The following is an 8,295-nucleotide window of genomic DNA, read 5'->3' as shown; positions in this document are numbered from 1 at the left end:
TCAATTTACATATAAACATATAATACATATATACAATTTTTAATCTATTGATCTGACTCTTACTGCAATGGTCGAAAAAAAAACACAAACACAATTTTCAACAAAAAGAATTTGTTAAAATCCTTGTCGAGCCAAGTTGCATTCGTTTTCATTTTCAAAGAATTTGTTATAATTTCTTCAACCTACAAAATAGTCAAAAGCAAGTATAGCTCAATAGTAATTAGCATGTACCGCTGGGAGATCGAAGATTCAAAATTTCATACTAATATTCCGAACAATTGGGAAGGTTTCCAACAAGATATCGGTATAAACAGCACCCATTCAATTGAATGTTGTTCTAACCTGGTCCTCACATTGGTTTTAACAGTATTCCATCAGTGCAACAAACAATCCAATTAAGATTTCAAACACCATTGAGACCAGAAAATCATAATGCTAACACAAATCAACACCATGAAGGCCCAGTCATGGTGTTTCTCTCAGCAAATCTATCCCAATAATCCACAAGTCAAATGAGATCATACACAAAACAAAAACCACTCACTTCCATGCACCAAAGTCAACAGATTGCAAGGAAATGTGACCCAAATACAAATCCTTCCAATGTTGCATGCATAACCCGAACCGTTGTCTGTTCAAGCTATAGGATGGATCGAATTCAAGAATTCAATATTGTAAGGGGGTTTAGTTAGTATATTTAGTTATAAACAGAGGGAGGAGGAATAGAGGGAAACAGACCATTGTTGAGTGATCTAAGACTTAAGTTAGTATACTCGAGGGGAGGTTCCAAGTACCTTTATACTTGGTTTATCTGGTAGTTCCATCTTTTATATTTCGAGATCTTATTCTAGTTAGGAGAGGTATTCTAACATATTCCAAGAGTATAAACACTTGGTGCAGGAGCCAAACACCCAATACCGAATGACAAAACAATTGCAAGGACGAGATTGGCTAACCATTCTAGCTAGCAATATAGCAAACACAAACCACTATATGAAATTCCATACTTTAGTGCCTCATCATGGTCTAAACCATGGGTATCTGCTGAAATTTTTTCTCTTCTTCTTGCTCTATTCATGGGGAGGAGTAAAATTTACTCAATTCTGAGTCGAACTTCTTTTCTATTTTACTTTCGTGTATACAATGCTTTGCTGCTAGCATTTGGATACATGATTTCCAAACTTGATCGCAAACTAAGATCAAATTGCTGAAGTTAGAACAATTGTTGTTGTCCCATGTAAACCAACGACGATATACTCCTAAAAACCAGTCAATAATTTGGGTGTTATCTTCTAAGATGAGGAAAAGAGATGAGCATGGATACCCTTTATTTGTGACTGACCTACATCCCAGTAGTCGTTTTCTGATGGAATGACTGGAGCTATAATCTGAGTTATGAAAGTAGGTTTAACGGAAGGATCATTATTTGGTAAAACAGCAACAGTAGAAGCTGTCTAAGAAGAAATATATTATTCCACACACCTTTGGAATTCATAAAAGGAATCTTGAAGTTCCAGAGGAGGAAGGAGTCAAGAGAAGGTTCCACTGCATGCTAACATTTTTTCTTCACTCTCTGCAGCCCTTGCGTTTATATCTTTGCATCCAAATTTTCAATAGAACCTTGTACCAGTGATTGGTTTCCATTTCAGCTTTACGAAAACTAAAAATTTGATTCAAAGAAGAGCTATTTTGAGCTAAATGATTGATCTCCGACTCTTTAACCTTCTTCATACCATGAGCTAGCCATTTCTTTCCCAACCAGACTATCCAACCATTCCAAGTCTCCTGCTTTTGTAAAGCAAATAGCTCAACTTTTTCCTTCAACTTGTGGACAGATTTCACAGGACTTTCCTACACATTTCTTCTAACCAAACAACCAAGAAAGCCAATTTCGTGAGTCTCCCCACATGATGCCATTTCCTTTTGATGATTAACGTCAAAATGCAAAGACTTCTGCATGAAATCTAGAATCTTAAACCTAAAACTAAGACCAACATCTTTAGAACATGATACTGCCTCTTATTTATCTTTCTCCTCACCTGGATATTCAGAACCATTAGACCAGCACTACTATATTCATTAATAGCCTCATATTTCATTGATAATCTAAAAAATTCTTAGTTAAAGAGGTTTAGATACATGTTTTGTAATATAGGAGACAGAACTCCCCCTTGTGGAAGACAGCGACCTTTTGGGAAACCCCTGGTTAGAAATGCAATCAAAGTTCCATATTGGCTACATAAGGAGATGAGCATGGGTTTATAAGGGATGACAACAATCTCCAATGGTATGAGGTCTTTTGGGTGAAATCAAAAGCAAATCATGAGAGCTTATACCCAAACTTTGAACAATATCATATCATTGTGGAGATATCTGGAGGTTTGTTGTCCTAACACCTCCAAACAATGCCCCAGCCACGTGTATACTTTTGATAACAGCAACTAATCTGGGATATTCTATCTTGTCCTCCATTACTGTTATGTGTTTATTGAGTGTTCTCTTCCACTACGATAGCCTTGAGATATCTTGGAAAAATGTGGACTAAAAACACACTCCACAACTATCTTAGCTTCCTGAAGAACCTTCAACTTTAGCTTTGGTAAAATGAGTACTTTTCTTGAACTTGATATGGAGAAAGTACTGGAATTGACATCAAAATTACCATTAGAAAGCTCTTCAGCCATAGATTCAAATAAGATCAACCGACCATTTGACATTATATCAACATTTGAGTAAATTTTAATGCAGTCGTAAGCATTCTGAAGAGTTGTGGTGCAGGCAATCAGTTTCCCCATTAAGTCCGACAACATACCATTCAGTCATTCACATATTGCGCCTTGACCCTCTTCTTAATCTGAATTTAAAGGGATCTCTTGAGTTCCATTTGAGTCCTTGATTTTCTCAGATCAAAATCAAGAGATTCTTCAACAAGCGAGCCCAGGTTCGTGCCCAATTTCCTTTTTTTTCCATCCCCTTGTAAATTTCATCATCAGCACAGGCAAGAGCTGAATAATTTCCAGAACTGTGAACTCTATGAACACACTTTCCTGCCATAAGTAATAAAGGTCCACCAGCAGCCACATATAAGTCATAATTTTCCAGATGTTAGAAGAAAAATTACAAATGAAATGGTAGATTTTCGAAAATTTAAACTGATTATTCAACAAGAAAGTAAAGACCGATTACAAACAAAAGAAAAGGGTTCCAAAAGGTTCATTACATCATCGCATTTTATCAAAGTCGAAACATCATAAAGAAATAGATCAAACATTAACTAAGGAGCAGCATAGTAGATCGGATATTTACCAATGTCATAAACAAAGGATGAATTGACTTTGCAAACATTTACCCTTCGCAAAATTGAAAAGTTCCTCATGAAGTAAAATTCCGCCAATGGAAAAAAAATCAGGTCTTAATGGCTCCACAAACATGTCATTGTTGAAAGAAGTGTCAAAACAGGAATGGAGAACGAGAATCAAGATAGCTAACTGAGGCATTTCAACGAACATATGGTGTGTATCTTTGCAAGATAAATTGCCGAAACTTGAACCTACTATTTTGGCAACTATAGTTGTTAAATCATAAGCGTACTAGGATTTAATTTAGTGATGAAGAAAACGATGGTTTTTCAAATAAGCATGACACAATTACTATAACCAAATCATAAGCACTGAAATGATTCGAAAAGGGGAGTACGACCAAAATGATTGATTTGATGGCGATGTTCAATGGGAGTATGCTTCCTGATCATCATAAAAGAACTCTATTAAACTTGCTTAAATATTAATGCAACATTTTAGTACAGTGCTTTGAGCAGAGAGTGAAATGTTGTTTCTCCATGTGAAAAAATAACAATACTCTGCAATTGCAAGGCTGAAGTAACCTATTATTTACTAAAGCTATTGAGGTAGAAAGATGGAAATCACATTCACTAAATGATCAAAATATAATAATATTTTAAAAATAACAATCAACTAACAAAGTGCTCCTAAACTTGCTCCTCAATTAAAGAGCATGAATAACAACTAATTCTTAAAATAGGAACAAACTAACTAATTCCTAGAAAAAGTAGGAACGAACTTTGACATAATCATCTTAAGAAAAAAGAACAAGCATGGGCTTGTTTCAGTCCTAAAGCAGTTTCTTAACACTCGTCTTTGCTTTAGCATGAGCAAACACCAAGTCTTGACCTCAGAAACTCGAACTTGCAAGCAGGTAATGGTTTTATTAAAATGTTTACAACTTGATTTTTTGTTTTGCAGTAGACCATAATCACATCTCCATTTTTTTGTACTTCCCTTGAGAAGAATAATTTGATGGGAAGATTAAATACAAGATTATGAGAAATAGTAAAGCAGCTTGGTTGTCAACAAGAATCTCTATGCTTTTCTTCTACTCCAAGTCAAGATCAAATAAAAAAGAATTAGCCATAAAGCTTGATTGATAGTAGCTGTTGCAGCAATAAACTTTGCTTCGGCAGTGGATTAGTGTGCGGTTTTTCGCTTGTTCGAGCTCCGTGAGAAAACACTAAAGTCAAGAGTGAAATAGTAGCCTGAATGCTCCTCATATCATCAATGGATCATCCCAAATCACTGTCAGAAAAACCAACCAGCTCGAACTCCTTGCTTCTTGTAAACTCAATATTGAAATCACTTGTGCCTTTTACATATCGTATCACTCTTTTGGCAACCTTAAGATGTAATTCACCTACACAATGCATGAATCGAGACAAAATACTTACAACATTCAAAATATCCAGCCTTGGTGTTGTGAGATACATAAAGCAACTAATTTAACTCTTCATCAACTTTGTCAGCACTATTTTCTTTGCACAACTTCTCTTTCTGATTTATTGGAGTTCTTGTTGCCTTGCACCCATTCATCTAAAACTCTAGTATTTCCTTTGCATACATTTTTTGGCATATGAAAACTTTATCTTGCCCTTGTTTAATCTCCACGCCAAGAAAGTAGGACATGAACCCAATATCGTCATTTCAAACATCTTCATCATCTATTGTTTAAAATTTTGAATATGATCTGTATTGTTTTCTATAACCAGTAAATCATCAACTTATAATGAAACCATAAGAATGTCAATGCCGTTGTGCTTAATGTACAAGGTTATTTCTAATAGACTTTTCACAAAGTCGATATTTAGCAAATATTTAGCAAAACATAATTTTCTTCTTATAAGACACCATTTAGAAAAGTTGATTTGACATCGAACTGGAACGCTTTCTAGCCTTTTCGTGCAGTTATTGCAAGCAGTAACCTGATTGTGTCTAATCTAGCAATAGGAGAAAAAGTGTCAGGAGTAATCAACGCCAAAGACTTAAGCATACCCTTTAACCACAAGTCTAGCTTTTTTTTGTTGATCGAGCCATCAACGTTAACTTTGGTTATAAACACCCACTTAATGCTAATTACCTTCCTGCCTTGAGGTCTGTCCACAAGAATCTAAGTCTTGTTCTTCACTATCATTGATAACTTCTCATCTATTGCAGCCATCCATCTTTGATCCTTTTTTCTTCTGCATCAAGTGAGGAGCTGGGAACATAGCTTCACGAGATAGAATTCACTCTTTCCTAGCTTTAAAGAAATTGGATAGATTGTTCCCTTAAGTGATGACTTCGGAACTTGAACAATGATGCCTCACCCTTTCACTGGCCCAGGAAAGGCTTTGTTTATGTTTGGACCATAAACAAAATTGTTCATTAGAGGATCAGTGGTACTAGAGGTATAAGAAGTAACTACAAGGATAAAACGATAATTTGACCCAACTGTAATTACGAACAATTTGTGAAGGGTTGACTTACAAAATATGGTTAATTCAATGGACACATAAATATATTGCACTTCTATGGGTCTTTAGTAGAGTGTCTCATAATTAATGAATGTTGATTAATTTAATTAAAGAGTTTAATTAATTAATCTCATATCGTTGGAGCTTATAGCTGTAGATCTATAAGGTCCCTCTCTACTAGCTCGCAAACGAATTAAATAAGGACTTCAATTTTTTTTTTCAAAGGGAATTAATTGTATATGATACAATTAATATACATTACAATATAAAGTTAATTTTGAATTAGATTCAAAAATTAAATTATATAATGTGAGAGTATTAATATTTGAATAAGTTTCAAATATTAAATTAATATAAATTAGATTTATTAGGCTATAATTAATATGAATAAGATGTACATTCGAATATGGTTAAAATTAATTAATATATATTAAATATTTAAATTAGTTAATTGATTTTATTTAATTAAATTGATTTATCTAATTAAATTAAATTAAATTAAACTCCCATACATTGTAGGGGAGTAGGAGAGTGGAGAGAGGGTAGTACCCCCTCTCTCTCTTTAAATCTGAGTCTGCAATTGAGTTGGCTCTATTATACTCTCACTCTCTCTCACACAATCTATCCATCACACATACTGTCACACCCTTTCCCAGGCTACCTCCTTAACCTAAAAGAAGATGTGAAGACAGTAGATGTCAACCATTTTATGACATCTATTGTCCATCTCATCCTTAGAAATCTATACTCTCAAGCTTTGTGAGCTTGATAAACATTTCATAAGCATACAAGCAACTACATATTCCTTAATAACAAACGTAGCCAATTTAGATGCACATGCTATATATATATATGCCAAAACAGTTAACACAACAGAGGAGCCTATCACGAGTTTACCCTTAGCTCAAATATGTACAAGAGAGTTTGCTTAAACAAGACAAGCTTATCCACCTAAGCTTCTTATGTTTTGGGTCCTCTAGAGATCTTGATTCTTAAATGGTAGACTAGCAAATTAGCTAGGCACCGAGGTGTTGACCACTACCTGGGAATAGAATAAAATATTGGAAAGAGTGAGCTAAACACCTGGTGAATGACTTCTTAAAACTTGTTCCACCATTTCCTCTCGTCAAAATCATTTTCCACATTCGAACGTCAAAGTGGAACTTATTTCGCCAACTCTCGAATGTCTTTCTATCAATCGAGAGAGGTACAGAGGACCGAGAAGCTTATCCCTTATCAATGATTATAAGGTATCCCAACTAAGCTCTATTATTTTCTAATGAGAATCTTCAATTTGGAAGCAAAGCTGGTGCACCAAGCCTGAATCCGATGCTTCGGTCTAGTTCGTCGGAGTAAAGGAATTGATAGGCTCATGCGCCTTTACTAATATTCTAATGTTCAATCCTTCTATTCACATGAACCGATAGGATCTTTAGTTACTTACATTAGTCGTGCCTGATACGAGAATATTTCCTCTGAACATCTTTGACGCCGGATTTCACTTGGAAAAGAAAATGTTCCATACTAAAGGATTCAGTTTAGTCTAATTTGATTATCTCAATAAAGAGAGGAAAATACAGGACAATGATGGACTATTAAGGATCACATCCCATACATGGGAAATTGATAACATCGAAGTGAGCTGTCAAAAACCGATGCCTTACCACTTGGCTATACAAATATATAAGAAGAATGGATTGGGCGAACAAAAACTTGTAAGACATCATCGGTCGATTAATTCATGGTGGAGATGATGAATTGCGATTTGTAGCACTTTCCAACTCTTGTAATATCTACAAAACGGGTCATATCCGTAGTGTCACTAGGATAAGGTACCTAAACTTATGCATCTACTACAGACCGTTTAGGTTATTATTTCAACAAGATCCACTTGTATGTCTTTACATACTTGTTTAAATTACATAAAATAACCTAGGATCTTAGTTTATTAGATTGAGTGTATGCTCATAAAATAACAAATATTTTATTAATAACAATTTGTTTATATAATGTTTACAAACTACGAGAATACAAGAGATTTAGGACACCAATTCTAACACGCTCACATGTCTCTACATGAATGGTCAAGATCAAATCATTTGTAGCACTTTACAATTAACATTTACAAAGCATGTCGTATTCATAGTGTCACCAGGATAAGGTATCCAGCCTTATCCATCTACTACAGACCATTTAGATTATTACTTAAACATAATCCATTTGTATATCTCTACATATATGTTTAAGCTACATAATATAACCTTGGATGTTAGTGTATTGGTTTTGTGGGTTAATGTTACTAAATGTCGTATAAAATATCTCATATTTTATTAAATAAATAAATCGTTTGTATATTACAATTACAAACTACAAGACCCACAAGATTAGGACATCAACCCCAATAGAAACAACACCGAGTGAGGAGCTGGGAATATAACTTCACGAGATAGAATTCACTTCGTCCTGACTTTAGAGAAATTAGACAAATTGTT

At 34.6% G+C, this 8,295-nt stretch overlaps 1 pseudogene; it reads right to left on the bottom strand.

Moving 5' to 3' along the window:
* Positions 1-210: 210 nt before the first annotated feature.
* Positions 211-3,739, bottom strand: LOC150030007 (nuclear intron maturase 4, mitochondrial-like; annotated as a pseudogene).
* Positions 3,740-8,295: the final 4,556 nt, after the last annotated feature.

Source organism: Benincasa hispida, unplaced genomic scaffold, assembly GCF_027475165.1.
Source record: "Benincasa hispida cultivar pf3 unplaced genomic scaffold, pf3_genome.v1.1 HicScf699, whole genome shotgun sequence".
Lineage (NCBI taxonomy): Eukaryota > Viridiplantae > Streptophyta > Magnoliopsida > Cucurbitales > Cucurbitaceae > Benincasa > Benincasa hispida.
This window is presented reverse-complemented; position numbering and strand designations above follow the sequence as displayed.